We start from the raw sequence: 16,552 nt of genomic DNA, 5'->3' as shown, positions 1-16,552 counted from the left end.
TGTTGCTGCGTCTGACCAGACACCTTGAGAAAAGCAGGGTGCCAGATTCGATGGAGCTCCCCTTGGCCCGATCCTTTCTTTATTTTTTTAAATGATATTTATTACTTTTCCAACAATTTAAACACAACACAACACAACAAACAAACAAACAAACAAAAAACAAAAAAGAACAATACAATACAATACAATACAAAAACACTAAATAACACTGACACATTAAACTAACATAACCAAACAAAAACAGTTTAAAACACATTCCGTATCTTATCTTTCATTCACTTATTTCCACGACCTCCTCACACCTCCCTTTTTGTATTCCACTTCTATTAGTTGTTTCAGCAATTCCTTTCCATCTTCCTCTGTTTTCTATCCTATAATTATCTTAACACATTCTAACCTTATTTTTCCTTTAATACTCTATTAATCTATTTATACTTATTTCCTTATAACATTTCTACTGAAGCCATATCACTTCATTCCAACATTCTTCTAACATTCATTAATTTTACAGTGTTTCTGTAAATAGTCTTTAAACTTTTTCCAGTCTTCTTCCACCGACTCTTCTCCCTGGTCTCGGATTCTGCCAGTCATTTCTGCCAGTTCCATATAGTCCATCAACTTCATCTGCCATTCTTCCCTGGTGGGTAAATCTTGTGTCTTCCAATACTTCGTGATAAGTATTCTTGCTGCTGTTGTTGCATACATAAAAAAAGTTCTATCCTTCTTTAGCATCAATTGGCCGACCATGCCCAGGAGAAAGGCCTCTGGTTTCTTCAGGAAGGTATATTTAAATACCTTTTTCATTTCGTTATAAATAATCTCCCAGAATGCCTTAATCCTTGGGCATGTCCACCAAAGGTGAAAGAATGTACCTTCAGTCTCATTACATTTCCAACATTTATTGTCGGGCAAGTGGTAATTTTTTTCTAGCTTGACTGGTGTCATGTACCACCTATAAATCATTTTCATTAAATTTTCTCTTAGGGCATTACATGCCGTAAATTTCATACCTGTGGTCCATAACCGTTCCCAGTCAGCCATCATTATGTTATGTCCAACATCTTGTGCCCATTTAATCATAGCTGATTTCACCATTTCATCCTGAGTGTTCCATTTCAACAACAAGTTATACGTTCTTGACAAATTCTTGATTTTTGGATCTAACAATTCTGTTTCCAATTTTGATTTTTCCACCTGGAAACCAACTTTTTTGTCCAATTTATATGCCTCCATTATTTGGTAATAATGGAGCCAATCTCGCACTTTGTTTTTCAATTTTTCAAAGCTCTGCAATTTTATTCTGTCTCCATCTTGTTCTAGAATTTCCCAATATTTCGGCCATTTGGCCTCCATATTGAGTTTTTTCTGTGCCTTCACTTCCATTGGTGACAACCACCACCCCCCTTGGCCCGATCCTGTGCAGAATTCCCTGTGCCTCACCATGTTCTGCTTTGGAGGTGCTCTGCCTCTGGTGTGCAAGTGGGCCGTGTGCTGCTGCTGCTGCTGCTGCTGCTGCCCTCATGCCCCATTTGCTGGCTTCCCCTGGGTTGGCGTCTGGCTGGACACCACGGTGGGGGACCCAGGAGGCTGTGCTCAATGGAGCCCCTTTGGGCAGCGCTCAGCATAGGGCCTGTGTACTATGGGATGCCTGCTGCTGCGCCTCCTGCAGGATGCCCCTTTGCAGACCTTGAGCCGCCCAGAACTCGCACTCTGCTTCCACTGCCAGCTGCTCGGAGGAACCTTCTCTTTGCTGCTTCTCCTCCTCTGATAGCAGAAAGCGGAGGTTGCCCTCAGATATTGTGGCTGGAGACAGACAGCACCTTCCTCTCCCGTCTCCTTGGCTGGCTCTCGCCGCTTTTCTCCCCTCCGCTCTTGCTGCTCCTCTCTGTCTGTTCAGCACATGCTGCACCAAGGCTGTAATTACGTTTCCAGAGCTCGTGAGAAAATGCTGGACTGTCTGTATATCTTCTCTCCTTTCTGTTTGCTTTCTCTCTTCTTCTTTTCTTAATCAGCAAGTATCAGTGATACAGATCTCAACAGCTTTACAAAAGGAGGGTGCCATTGGATTAGCAATCGCCTGGCACCAGCAGTGGTGATGGTGTTTTTAATCCTTGCTTCTCTACGTTTTGACTTGCTCTCTTGGCTGCAGAAGATGGGGCTTCATTTGCAGGCAGCCAGTGATCCTGCATAAGTACGGTATATTCAGTTGAAAGGGGGTGGCAAGGTGGAAGGGGGCCTAGGGCACGGAATTCAGCTTGCAAGAAATGAGAGCATGGTTTGTGGTGGGTGTTTTTAAGCAAGGCACTGGCCCAGGAGACTGCGGAGGTGATGAGCAGCCCCAAACGAATTTTTGAGGGGCTCAGCTTAGCTCTGCCTGGCCCCAGATCTGTTGGTCAGCTGCATGCAGGAGGCCTCTGGTGTCTCCAGGCAGGACTGGGAAGAGAATCTGCTGCAGACAGCACCAAGCGAGACAGACCCATTGTCCAACTTGCTATAAGGCTGTGCTTCCTGCAGTATTTAAATCAGCCTTTCACCCAGAAACATGACTAGAACCTTGTTTTATGAGCTGCAGGTCGGTGGTGCAGCACTTGCTCAGCATGCCAGTTCAATCCTCAGCACCTCCAGGCAAGGCTGGCAGAGGCTGCCGTACTCTGAAACCCCAGAGAGCCGTTGCTGGGTGGACGCCAGTGGTCTTACTTGGTTTAAGGCAGTGTCCTGCATCCATCCCGGCAGGAGCAACGTAGATTTGCACCATACCTGCAGCCAGTGGAGAATCCAGCGGTTCTGCCCAGAGTCTGGGGTTTACCTTGGTGCAGCAACACTCAGGCCACTCTGCCGCTTAGTGGAAGGCTATTATTATTATGTATTTATTCACTTTAAATACCACCCTTCATCTGAAGATCTCAGGTCTCACAAAATACAAATACAGGATAAAAGCACAAAAGAAATAGTTAAAGCCAAAACAAAACAATACCCCCTCCCTGCCCCCAAAACATGTAAAAGCCATAGAATATTAATCAGCCAAAGGTCTGGGAGAAGAGGACTGTTTTTTCCTAGCACATAAAAATATATAATGAAGGCACCAGGCAAACCTCTCTGGGGAGAGCATTCCACAAATGGGGAGCCACTGCAGAAAAGACCTGTTCTCATGTTGCCACCCTCCGGACCTCACCTGGAGGTGGCACAGGAAGAAGGGCCTCAGAAGATGATTTCAGGGTCCAAGTCGGCTCATATGGGGAGAGGCAGCCCTTGAGGTATTGCAGCCCTGAGCTGTTTAGGGCTTTACAGGTCAAAAGAAGCACTTTGAATTAGAAAACTAATTAGCCAGTGCAGTCAGATCAGTGCAAAATGCTCCCGCCTTCTTGCCCCGGTGAGAAGCCTGGCTGCTGAATTCTGCAGCAGCTGAAGTTTCCGATCTGTCTTCAGAGGCCTTGCAGTAATTTGTGTTGCATATTGTTTTTAGCATATAGTTGACAAGTACGTTCAACCCAAAAGCAAGCTTCAGAAAGGATGTGAGATGTGTTTTCTCGGACATTCTCCCCATCCTCCAACCACTATTGGGGGGGGGGGGGATTCTGCTGCTCTGCTTGCGATGAGCCAGGGCTGCCCACCGTTGGAGGCAGGATCCTTGGCTTGGTGGGCCTGCTTGGGGTCTGGCCCTCTCATTCCCGTCTCACAAGCATGCAGTGGAGAGAAAGTGGGCTGAAGCACATTTTGCAGGCAGGGCAAGCAAGGAGGAAGAGCATTGCTTCATTTTTGTTCCTGAACCTGCCTTCAATGATCCTTTGGGGAAGGGCAAGGAGCTGGCCCAACCCCTTTGCTCCCCTTGTTGTTCTTGGCGGGGGGGGGATTCATCACAGGTGAGGTTCAAGGTTCATGCTGCAGAATCTGTTTTCCCATCAGGCAGGCGGCAATAACACAGCATCCCTCCTCTCTTTCCGTGTGGAATAGTTCAGGGCGTTGGGGCGGTAAAATTCCATATGTTGCCCAGGCTGACCCCCCCTCCTCCCAGGTCTGCTCTGTTCCAGCTTATCGGAAAACATCTGGCACTGCTGCGCTCCCTCCTCCCTTGACACGCCTGGGGCAACCGAATAGGCAGTCCTCAAAGGCCTTTGCTCTGTGCCAGGTGGGTCGGGGGGCACCATTTCCCAGGGCTGCCTGTTGCCCCAGAGACTCCTCTGTGTTTTTCCAATATTCACATGCCTTTGCAATCTCTATATCCTGCCCTGCCCTGCAGCTTTGTGAGGAGCAAAAATGATCTGACGCAGGCATGTGGAACGCTGCAGTATCCCCTGAGGGGTTTTCAGTCTGGCTCCTGAAAGGGCACCACAGCAACCAAGACAGCCCCAGGCTCTACCCAGAACCGTGAGCCATCCTGCACTGGGTTCCTGAGTGTCTCATGGCAGCAGCCCCAAAGCTGGAGTGGCCAATCAGGGCAGAGGAGGAGGTGGCGGCGGCAGCAGTGGCCCAAGCCTAGGGGAAGCCGTGGCCTGGCGTGGCATCAGGTTGCTCCAGGTGAGCCCATGCCAGACCTGAGCTTCTCCTCTCCAGCTTTCACAGCCACAGGGCCTCGGGTTGCACTTGCATTCAGCAATCAAGCAGCGGCTCAGTTCCTGGTTGTTGCGCTGTCCCAGCCTTGCCTGCAGCTCACCTGCTCCCTGAACAGGCCCGCCTTGAATTGGGTGCCAGGATTGGGAGCCTGATTTCCCACCTGTGCACAGCAGCTGGAGCATCTGGCTCAGGGGTAGGCAACCTATGGTCCGGGGACTGGATCCGGCCCAATCGCCTTCTCAGTCTGGCCCGCGGACAGTCCGGGAATCAGCGTGTTTTTACATGAGTAGAATGTGTTCTTTTATTTCAAATGCATCTCTGGGTTATTTGTGGGGCATAGGAATTTGTTCATCCACCCCCCAAATATAGTCTGGCCCCCACATGGTCTGAGGGACGGTGGACTGACCCACGGCTGAAGAAGGTTGCTGACCCTTGATCTGGCTCCATTTGGGGTGGGTAGGCTGGGCAGGCCCATTTTGTGGCCTGTCTCTTTTCCTTCTTAGAAAACGTGGCAGCTGTTTTCTGCCTTGCCACATCAACAGCCATTTGCGGCGGGTGCCCATGGCACTTCCTCAGGATGGCAAATGGGCCCATTGCCCCCACCCAAAGAAGGCGGGGGGGACCCCTCAGCTGGAGCTTCTGGATTCCCATGAAGGAGACGTGTTCTGGTGGGCATCTCCGGTAGTGAGGAAGGGGAAGCCAGAAAGTCTGGGCTCCCTGTCACAGCCAAATCCCAGTCCGTCTCTCCCTAACAAGCCACATGCACGGGCCACCTTAAGCCGTGGCTTGTTGCTGGAAAGCTGGGCTATCGCTCCCAGCTCCGTCCAGCTCTTTTTCCGAGGCACCAGGGCAGGGGCGTTGTTGGTTTTCCTGCTTTGGGCTTCACCCTGCTTGCTCCCACCGCCTGCCTGCCCGCCCGCCCTCCCTCCTTGCCTTGCAAAGGAGAAAGAGAGTGACTTCCCTACAAGGCAGGCCAGGCACACTTCTGAACTCCACCCCCTGCCTGTGAGTCATCCCTTTTGTTGTGAAGCGTTTGCATCCCTGGAGTAATGTCCTTTCAGTGACGCCTGGCAAAGGAATTTCAGGCACGAGGAGAATGTCTGCTCTGTGGGGCCAGGGGGTGGGGTTTTTTTTTGGGGGGGGGGGCCAAAGCACACTGGGTCTCTCAGCCACTGCCCATACTGCCATTGCCTCACAGCTTCCTGCACAGCATGCGTGGGTTTTCCCCTCTTGCCTCTCAGGAGCTGCTCCTGAGTCAAAACTCAGACCAGTGGGGCAGAGAGAGACTGAGCAATCTGCAGATATCTAGGGCCCAGGGCCTGTCATCTCGCCAGGCGGTTCCTGAGCCTCTCTTCTCTCTCTGCCTTGCAGGGGCCCAGGGACCTGAAATGTGAGGGAAGCGGGGGGACGGGGACGGATGCTACCATGCTGCTCTACCTCGCAGGGTTGCTGAAAAGATAGCAAGAGGCTGTTATGTGGAGAGTCTCATGCTCCAGGCAGCCCTGTGTGGACAGCATTGCCAAGCAGTCATCTGGCTCGGCAGTCAGTTGCTCTGAAACAGCTACCCCCTCCCCCCTCTTGGCTCTGCAAAATTTGTGCTTTGCAGCTGCTCTGAAGAAGTCACCTGATGCCTCGGGGTGGTGTTGGTCAAGCAGCCAGGGCCAGGCTGAGCTTAATGGACCCAATTATAGAAGTCTATCTGTCTGTCTGTCTGTCTACCTATCTATCTATGGGATGTATGAGGTGTTAGGGTAGGGTAGTACCTCTGGTGGGGGCCATGTCCTCCTTCTGGGGTGGTTTGTCCACCTTGGGTCCTCCCCACCCCCATCCCCCGGCACTCAGCTCTCACCTGCGGCTCCTAGAAGCTGTCAGCAGGTGACAGTGGCCACAGTCCCAGGAAACAGCTTTGACTGGCCAGCTGAACCAGGTGAGGGGAGCCAAGGGGTCTCAGACTCTCGATGAGTTAGGGGCTTTTCCTGCATGCAAAGACAGGCTCCTGAGGACGGAGTGGACGAGATCAAGAGGGGGGTTCAATGGTCAAGGAGGTGGTTTCTGCCCATGTGGCTTCATCCCTGGAGAAACATTCCATTGTTTCTCGAGATAAGACACATGCCAAAAACACATACACAAAGAACAGCACATACATGCACTCTGATATGCATATATAAATGACAGCCACCCATATCAGAGCATTGAAAGCATGTGACAGATTAGCATGTGCAACCACTATCCCAGGGAAGGGAATTCTCTGGTTTGGGGCCTGCTACCAAATGGCCCTGCTGCCCCACACCCTGCCCTCCAAGTGGAGCTGGAGATCACGTCTCCTTCCCCAAATGTGCCAGCTGAGAAGTGTTTAGAGGGAGAGGGAGAGGCTGGGGCTGGGAGACTGGGTTCAACTCCCTTGAGCACAGGCTCTTGGTTCATGTGGGAACCAATGGCTCTTGGTTCATGTGGGAACCAATGACACTGCAAGCAGCAGCCTCCAGAAGATCAAAAGAGACTACGAGGCTCTCGGCAGGAAATTGAAGCAACTAAATGCACAAATTGTCATCTCATCTGTCCTCCCAGTTGAACGGCGTGGCCCAGGGAGAGAGGGAAAAATAGTGGAAGTGAACAGCTGGCTTCGCAAATGGTGTAAACAGGAACGGTTTGGATTCTTAGATCACGGACTGCAGTTTCTTGAAGATGGACTTCTGGCAAGCGATGGGCTGCACCTCACAACGGTTGGGAGAAATGTTTTTGCCAAAAATCTCAGAAACCTCATCAGGAGGGCTTTAAACTGACTAATGTGGGGGAGGGAGACAGTGCTCCTGAAGGTAGGAGTCTATCAATTGATGAAGATGATCATCCAAATGTCATAGACCAAATGGAGCAAACAGCACGCAGACCTAATGGTGGGAGGAAAAAATCCTTAAATAAGAGACACGGGGGAATGATTAATGGACTTCAATGTCTGTACACTAATGCACAAAGCATGGGAAATAAACAAGATGAGCTTGAGCTCTTGGTACAGCAAACTAAATATGACATAATAGGCATCACTGAAACCTGGTGGGATAAGTCCCACGATTGGAATGTAATAATGGGGGGATACAATCTATTTCAGAGAAACAGACCAGACAAGAAAGGAGGAGGAGTGGCGTTATATGTCAGGGATGTGTATACCTGTGAAGAGATCCAAGATTTAGAACCTCAAAGCCAAAGTGAGAGCATTTGGGTCAAAATTAAGGGAGAGAAGAATAACAGTGACCTCATTGTGGGAGTTTACTATAGATCCCCAAGCCAAACGGAGGACATAGGTGATGCCTTCCTGGAACAGATGGCCAAGCATGCAAAAGGAAGGGAGATAGTAGTAATGGGGGACTTCAATTACCCCATTTGTTGGATGTCAAACTCAGCCAAGAGCTTAAGGTCAAACAGATTCCTCACTGGCCTTGCAGACAACTTCATTGTCCAGAAAGTGGGAGAAGCAACAAGAGGAACAGCCATTTTAGATCTGGTCCTAACCAATGTTGATGACCTGGTTAGTGGGGTAGAAGTGGAAGGATCATTAGGTGCGAGTGATCATGCTCTTCTGAAGTTTACTATACAGCGGAAAGGAGCAGCCAAGCATACTAGGACTCAATTTCTTGACTTTAAGAAAGCCGACTTCATAAAACTTAGGGAAGTGCTGGGTGAGATCCCATGGACAGTAATACTAAAAGGAAAGGGAGTTCATGATGGCTGGGAGTTTGTTAAGAGGGAGATAGTAAAAGCACAACGTCAGGCAATACCAATGAGACGGAAACATGGAAGGTGCTTAAAGAAGCCAGGGTGGCTATCTAAAGAACTTTTAACTGAGTTAAGATTAAAAAAGGATGTGTACAAAAAATGGAAAAGGGGGGAAACCACCAAAGAGGAATTCAAACAAATAGCCAGCACGTGTAGACACAAAGTCAGAAAAGCTAAAGCACAGAATGAACTCAGGCTTGCTAGAGAGGTTAAAAGCAACAAAAAAGGCTTTTAAGGGTATGTTCGTAGCAAAAGGAAGAACAAAGAAACAGTGGGGTCACTCAGAGGAGAAGATGGTGAAATGCAAACAGGGGACACAGAAAGGGCTGAACTCCTCAATGCCTTCTTTGCCTCAGTCTTCTCCGATAAAGAAAACAATGCCCGACCTGAAGAATTTGGAGCAAATGATTCAGCAGAGGAAACACAGCCCAGAATAACTAAGGAGACAGTACAAGAATATTTGGCTAGATTAGATGTATTCAAGTCTCCAGGGCCAGATGAACTGCATCCAAGAGTATTAAAAGAACTGGCAGATGTGATCTCAGAACCACTGGCAGTCATCTTTGAGAATTCCTGGAGAACAGGCGAAGTCCCGGCAGACTGGAGGAGGGCAAATGTTGTCCCTATTTTCAAAAAGGGGAAAAGAGAGGACCCAAATAATTACCACCCAGTCAGTCTGACATCAATACCAGGGAAGATTCTGGAGCAGATCATTAAGCAAACAGTCTGTGAGCACCTAGAAAGGAATGCTGTGATCACCAATAGTCAGCATGGATTTCTGAAAAATAAGTCATGTCAGACTAACCTGATCTCGTTTTTTCACAGAATTACAAGCCTGGTAGATGAAGGGAACGCAGTGGATGTAGCCTACCTTGATTTCAGCAAGGCATTTGACAAGGTGCCCCATGATATTCTTGTAAAGAAGCTGTTAAAATGCGGTCTTGACTATGCTACCACTCAGTGGATTTGTAACTGGCTGACTGACCGAACCCAAAGGGTGCTCATCAATGGTTCCTCTTCATCCTGGAGAAGAGTGACTAGTGGGGTGCCACGGGGTTCTGTCTTGGGCCCGGTCTTATTCAACATCTTTATCAACAACTTGGATGATGGACTCAAGGGCATCCTGATCAAATTTGCAGGACACCAAACTGGGAGGGGTGGCTAACACCCCAGAGCACAGGATCACACTTCAAAACGACCTTGACAAATTAGAGAACTGGGCAAAAACAAACAAGATGAATTTTAACAGGGAGAAATGTAAAGTATTGCACTTGGGCAAAAAAAATGAGAGGCACAAATACAAGATGGGGGACACCTGGCTTGAGAGCAGTACATGTGAACAGGATCTAGGAGTCTTGGTTGACCACAACCTTGACATGAGCCAACAGTGTGACGCGGCAGCTAAAAAAGCCAATGCAATTCTGGGCTGCATCAATAGGAGTATAGCATCTAGATCAAGGGAAGTAATAGTGCCACTGTATTCTGCTCTGGTCAGACCTCACCTGGAGTACTGTGTCCAGTTCTGGGCACCACAGTTCAAGAAGGACACTGACAAACTGGAACGTGTCCAGAGGAGGGCAACCAAAATGGTCAAAGGCCTGGAAACGATGCCTTAGGAGGAACGGCTAAGGGAGCTGGGCATGTTTAGCCTGGAGAAGAGGAGGTTAAGGGGTGATATGATAGCCATGTTCAAATATATAAAAGGATGTCACATAGAGGAGGGAGAAAGGTTGTTTTCTGCTGCTCCAGAGAAGCGGACACGGAGCAATGGATCCAAACTACAAGAAAGAAGATTCCACCTAAACATTAGGAAGAACTTCCTGACAGTAAGAGCTGTTTGACAGTGGAATTTGCTGCCAAGGAGTGTGGTGGAGTCTCCTACTTTGGAGGTCTTTAAGCAGAGGCTTGACAACCATTTGTCAGGAGTGCTCTGATGGTGTTTCCTGCTTGGCAGGGGGTTGGACTCGATGGCCCTTGTGGTCTCTTCCAACTCTATGATTCTATGATTCTCTCTCAGCCTAACCCACCTCACGGTTGTTTTGAGGCTCGATTGATCATACAAACTCTCTCACACCCCCCCCAGTGTGTGTAGAAGAATTTGGGACCCCCCCCCTCCCCTGCTGGCATTTGGGCAACCTCCTGTCTTCCCCCCCCCCCAAGCTCTGTGTCAGATTGATATTTATCCCCATTCAGAAAATTAAAAAAAATGTAACCTTTCCTCTCTCTTTCTCTTTCTCTGTCTCCCTCTCAGGTGTGTTCCAAGGACGTTGGAAGAAAAGGTATGTTTGCAGGTGGCTGTGGAGCGGCTTCTGTAATGGGGTTTGGATTGGGATCTTATTCCTGGGCTGCCTTCTCTCTGGTGTGTTGGAGGTGGCGGTTGGTGACATTGACCTTTTTCTCTTGCCTGTGCCTAATGGACTGATCTCTGGCCGTGAAGGGGATCCAGGGACTGGGCAGACACGTATGGTTTTGCATCAGGGGAAAGGGGTCTTGGGTCTGACTCGGGAGAGGGGAGCAGCGATTTGTGGAGACCTGTAGCAGCCAGGAGGCAAGAGTCAGAGGCAAGGGAAGCTTCAGAGCTGGAGGAAGAGGAGCAGGAGGCAGACTAGGCAAGGGAAGGGACACCCTCTCCTGCACCACTTGTCTCCCAGAACCAGGAAGGGACTGACAAGGGAGGAGCAGAGGACGTTTCCATGCAGGCGCAGTCTCCAGCTGTGTGTGCGCAGTCCCTCAGGGAGACACAAACTGGTGGAGGGAGAGTGTGTTGAATGGTTTCTTGAAATGTAAAGGTTCATCATTGTTCCACCCAATGTGTATGTCTTTAAGGGGCCAGAGCAAAATAACGAGACCCAGCTTTACCGCTGTGAAACATAGCAGGTGCTGCTGAGTTGTGTTCATCAAGCTGTGTCAGCAATTGGGTCTAGTATATAAAGAGCAGCACCTAGCTCCTCTCCCATTACCCTGGGGAATGGGTTGGTGGTTGGGTCTGGTTTGTTGTTGATGTATTTAGTGTATTTTTTTTAAGCTGACCTAACCTCTGTGCATGTGCAGAGTTCATGTCTCAGCAAATCTTTAATACCATTTAAAATGTTGCATCTTTGGGCTAAATTACCATTTGAATAAAGGAAGGGAAGGGTAAGGAGTAGATTTTAAAAATAGGGTTAGATTTTTTTTTTATAAAAGAAACTCAGCAATTCAAGTATTCACCAAAGCTAGCAATAGAAGTTGGTCAAATTAAATTACTGTTAACTCAGTTCTAAGGGAACATGTTTCCTTCTCATCTGGCCAATATTGTTTTCCTGCAGCCCAAGCAAAGGGAGCGCTTCCTTTATTTACAGGGAATTGAGAGCAGGTGTTTATTAAAAAATGTGGGCTATCATTTTGTGTGATTTCCCTCTGGTCATTCATGGAACAATCAGCCACGCCCTTATATATGGGGGAAAATGGCCAGAGTCAGAATTCATAGGATCTTTAACATTCTCAGTCATTTCAGCCTTACCATTTGCAGACAAAATTTTCTTCCCTTTATTTTTTAAGTCTATTTGCCAATACTTCTGCAAAAAAAATGTAATCATTGTTTAGTAATGATATGGGTCTGTAATTTTTTATATTCAATCTATCAGTGTGGGCTTTGGGAATCATCGTGATATGTGCCTCCTTCCAAGTGTCTGGTATCTTCCCTCCTCGCAAAATGCTGTTCATGACCTCGCATAACACTGGAGTTAATTGATCTTCTAAAATTTTATAATACTTGGCCGATAATCAGATTAGTTTGGGTTCCCATTTTTCCTTAACATAAATCACTACCCCTCTTTTTTTGTTCACGTTTGAGTTAATAAACTCAACCCCTAACCTTTTATTTGTCAAAATATGTTTGTTTTTTGGCCACATGCGTTTCCTGTAAACAAATTACATCAAGATTCTTTTTCTTCAATACATTCTCAATTTTATTCCTGGATATAGATTTATGACAATCTACATAATATGAAAGCTGATCCTGAGAATGCTTATTTTAATATCATTTTAAAAGTCATTCTTTAGTAATAAGGAATTCCAAGTGTATCCAATACCATCTGAATTGCTTGCAGAGGATCAACAATCTCTTTTATATTACCTTTCCTTAAAACCCATTCTGGTCTCTGCCTTGAAACTATTGTTGTCCTTAGAGGAGTTGCTGGTGTTGGCTATTTGCAGTGCGGTAGCAAGGAACTCAAAAATAACTTTAACAAGGTTTTAATAACAAAAACAAAAACTCCTTTTACACTAAAGATAACAACAACAAACCAGACCCAACCACCAACCCATCCCCCAGGGTAATGGGAGAGGAGCTAGGTGCTGCTCTTTATATACTAGACCCAATTGCTGACACAGCTTGAACACAACTCAGCAGCACCTGCTATGTTTCACAGCGGTAAAGCTGGGTCTCGTTATTTTGCTCTGGCCCTTTCTCTGGCCCCTTAAAGACACCATTCAACATTTCCCCTGCGGTTCATCATTGTGGAACAAAAACATAAAGCATATTTTGTACATGTCCTTCATGTGTAACCTTTGGAAGTGCTTTTGAAAAAATGTCCGCAATTTGATTGTCACCTGGAACATACTGAAATACAATCATTTCATCAGCAATTAGTTTCTTTACAAATTCTAAATCTAACCTTAAGACTCTAGTGCGCTGCGTATTGGTTTCTGAACATAGGATAGCAAGTCCACTCTGGGAATCAAGGTAAACTTTTACTGGTAGTGTTACTTGCATCTGTAGGTCTGCAAAAACTTGCAGATACCATTCTATATCACGAGTGGCCTGAACGCATGCACATAATTCACTCTGTTGTGGAGAGACAAATAATGGTTTGTGTCTGGGACTTCCATTCAAATGGGCAACCGTTATAACAAAACACCATACCAGACACACCCCTGCAATTATTTTGTTCCACTGCATGAGATGCATCGCAGAAAATTTCAAAACCTTTGTCAATACTTGTTGTAAACTGCAACCTATAATGTTTAGTATGTTTAAGGTACATTACCACTCTCTTAAGAGCAGAGAAACATTGCGTAGTGGGCTTTTCCACAAATTTTGCCAGAAAGTGAAAAGCATAAGTTATATCTGGTCTTGAGATTCTTTGAATGAAATTTAGCTTGCCTATAGCAGAACGATACAAAGTTTTGTTAGGAAGTGGCTTATCTTCACCTGTAAAGGTGAAACCACACACCACAGGTGTTTCCTTCCCATTTGCATTTTCTAAACATAGCATTTCAACTAGATCATCAATTTTTGCAGTTTGATGAACCAGAAAAGATCCATTTTTGCCTTTCTCAATTTGCATGGATAAGTAACTTTTAGCTATGCCTAATTCCACCACATCAGATTTATTCTGTAACTGTGAAACTACCTGTTCATATTCCTGTTTAGTTTTTGTAGAAATTAACACGTCATCTACATACACACATTTTTGTTACAGAGTTTGCCCTTTCCTTTATAAACACACAATTGTCTGTCTTTCCTTGTGAAAAACCAATATCTAGCAATTCTTTTGCTAAAGTTTGGTGCCAATTCCTTCCACTTTGGTGCAGACCATAAAGGGATTTATTTAATTTGCATACCAAACCTTCAGCGGCGTCTATGCCTTCAGGAACACGCATAAAAATTTGTTCTTTTAAATCTGCAAACAAATATGCAGTTTTTATATCTACGTGATAAACAGAATGTCCACGTTGTGATGCATCTTTTAGATTTAGATTTAGATTTAGATAAATTTATTGTCATTGTCCGTATATACACAGTATACACAACAACGAAAATCAAACACCCACCCAAAGACCGGGTTCACATATACATTTGCACGTATCTCGGACACTCTCATCCTATTCAGACATAATCTATAAAACATAACATAGTCCAGAATATAGCATAACCTATTAAAGGCATAACATAACCTAAAACCTATCTCATTCTTCCTACTCCCTGCTTGCTAAACCTTGCAACTGGCCCTGAGATCATTATTTAGTGCAATCAGAGCTCTTGGATAGAAACTATTCAGAAGGCGTGTGGTTCGTGTTTTCATTGTCCTATATCTTCTGCCTGAAGGCAATAGTTCAAAGAAGTTGTGAGCAGGGTGGGTGGGATCTCTCAGAATATTATGTGACTTCTTCAAGATGCGAGACGTGAAGATCTCATCCAGGGTTGGTAGTCGGAGCCCAATAACATTCTGGGCAATTTTAATTGTTCTCTGTAAAGCTTTTTTATCCGTTTCAGAGCTGCTCCCATACCACGATAATATACTATAGGTTAAGACACTCTCGATGGTACTATGATAATAGGACAGAAGTAGGTGCTGGGATAGATTCAGTCCCCTGAGCATTCTCAGGAAATACAACCTCCCCTGCACCTTCCTCACAACCGTATTAATATTTGCAGTCCATGAGAGGTCCTCCGAGATATAAATGCCCAGGTATTTAAAACTACCAACCCTCTCCACTTCCTCGCCATTTATGTGCAATGGTAAAAATACACTTTTCTTTCTCCTAAAGTCAATTATGAGTTCTTTGGTTTTTTTGGTGTTAAGCATAAGATTATTTTCTTTACACCATTGAATTAACCCCTGTACTTCTTTCCTTCTTTTAACAAAAGCTTAACTGTTTCATATTTTACACTTGGTGAATAACACAAATCATAATCTTCACCTGGAATTTGTTGAAAACCCCTAGCAACTAATCTAGCCTTGTACCTTACAACTTCATTTTTGTCATTCATTTTAACTATATAAACCCATTTTGAATCAATAACTCTCATATCTGGGGTTTGTGGTACAAGAGACCAAGTGTTATGCTCTTTTAAAGAAGCTATCTCTGAGTTCATAGCTTTATACCAATTCGCAGCTTGGTGCTTAGGTAAATTCTGAACATCATTGTAGCTTTTTGGCTCAAAAACCGCCTTATTGGCATACACAGTATTAAAATGTTCATCTGCAAACCGTTGTGGCTTCTGCCTCTTTCTATCTGAACGTCTCAGTCCGGAAGGAGAGTCAGACTCCTCAGACTTAATGGGACTAAGTGAACTACTAGTTTCAGGTTGTAAATCATCATTGTCAGGCTGAAGAGATGCCTGTGGGCTAAGCCCACGGTCAGAAAACTCAAGAGAATCTAACCTCCCCTCGGGTGCCTGTGACTTTAAATCATCAAACAAATTATCAGATTCAACAGGCTTTTTGTCTTTTTCCATTAATTCAGAAGCACTCAACAAATTATCAGATTCAACAGGCTTTTTGTCTTTTTCCATTAATTCAGAAGCACTATCATTTCCTGCTGCTGCTGCTGCTTCCTCTTCTTCCTCAGTATTATCTATACCATTAGTATCTTGGAAAACAGCAACTCCATTCCAATTTACAGTTTGTATCATGCTTCTGGTAATATGAAATTTGCCAGTTGCTGGTATGTAAATTCTGTACACCCCCTGCTGGTAGCCCATTAATTTCCCCTGAACACTACGCTCACCCAATTTCTGCTTAGCGGGATAAGGCATAATTACATCTGAACCCCAAATACGTAGGTATTTCAGATTAGGGCGTTTTTTAAACAGCTTCTCTTAGGGGGTGACATCTAAACCAGAATGATAACTGCGATTTCTAACATAACAAAATACATTAAGCGCTTCAGCCCAAAAATCTTTGGGCAGATTAGCATCGTGCAAATAAGTTTTAACCCCTGCCTGCAGGTCACGCTGCACAACTTCAACAAGCCCATTTTGCCAGGGACTTCGGGGGCAAGATAACTCATGAGTAGTCCCATGCGCTTCCAGGAAATTCTCAAAAACCTCAGAAACAAATTCAAGTTCAAGTTTTATTGCGGCCAAAGCCAGTGACACTAAACACCACAAGATCAAACAGCAAGAAATCAACAACAACCTCAGAAAAGAAAAAAGGTTACACAAGGGAACTTCGCAGTGTGCCATTCAACAGAAGAGATTTACGCTTCCTAATTACTGAAGTGCAAAATTTAGCCACCTCATATGATATTGAGCTTGAGGAATCTTCCAGGAGGTATTTTCGAAGAATTTCGGGGGAGGATTCCAAATAATATTGAAGGGGTATAAATTTTGATAGAAGCGGTAAAATAAGTTTAACTCGTTCTTCACTATAAAATTCGCAAAATAAAAGAATGTGTGTGACAGATTCTACCTTATTAGACATATAAGGGCAGAGACGCGCATGCATTGGAACCCGCGTGAATT

General features: G+C 45.6%; 1 protein-coding gene and 1 long non-coding RNA gene across 7 annotated transcripts in view; one reads left to right on the top strand and one right to left on the bottom strand.

Annotated features, from left to right (window-relative positions):
* Positions 1-16,552, top strand: part of GNG7 (G protein subunit gamma 7) — a 154,180-nt gene that overhangs the window by 78,977 nt on the left and 58,651 nt on the right. For 5 of the 6 annotated variants that reach the window (XM_083484289.1, XM_083484288.1, XM_083484290.1 and 2 more), the window contains exon 3: positions 10,574-10,601. The gene's annotated coding sequence lies outside the window, so the exon portion shown is untranslated. Of the gene's footprint in view, positions 1-10,534; positions 10,602-16,552 lie in introns of those variants that run through there. The other variant, XM_083484293.1, reaches the window with a different exon arrangement.
* Positions 12,540-15,552, bottom strand: LOC310697632. Its single transcript, XR_014521118.1, has 2 exons — positions 14,923-15,552; positions 12,540-12,650 (listed from the first exon to the last, which is right to left on the bottom strand). It is a non-coding gene; the product is annotated as an uncharacterized lncRNA (long non-coding RNA).

Source organism: Podarcis liolepis (genome assembly GCF_965112155.1).
Source record: "Podarcis liolepis genome assembly, chromosome: 18".
Taxonomy (NCBI): Eukaryota; Metazoa; Chordata; class Lepidosauria; order Squamata; family Lacertidae; genus Podarcis; species Podarcis liolepis.
This window is presented reverse-complemented; position numbering and strand designations above follow the sequence as displayed.